We start from the raw sequence: 246 nt of genomic DNA, 5'->3' as shown, positions 1-246 counted from the left end.
CCTTCACAGAAGCATGTTAGGTTATATCCTCTCAGGAAGATGCCCCCAGATGATGTCTGAGTCGGCCTTGCTTAGGTTAGAGCAGGTTTCTCAGCTTCACATGATTGACATTTTGGGTTGCGAAATTTTCTGTTGCTAGGGATTGACCAAGGACTACAGACCCAAATCTTTGCAGGGATGGGTAGACGATGTAAACGAGTACCAGTCCAATGCTGGGAAGCAATAGGGAATGGTGGAGACTGTGGA

Source organism: Cebus imitator, unplaced genomic scaffold (genome assembly GCF_001604975.1).
Source record: "Cebus imitator isolate Cc_AM_T3 unplaced genomic scaffold, Cebus_imitator-1.0 Scaffold13, whole genome shotgun sequence".
Taxonomy (NCBI): domain Eukaryota; kingdom Metazoa; phylum Chordata; class Mammalia; order Primates; family Cebidae; genus Cebus; species Cebus imitator.
This window is presented reverse-complemented; position numbering follows the sequence as displayed.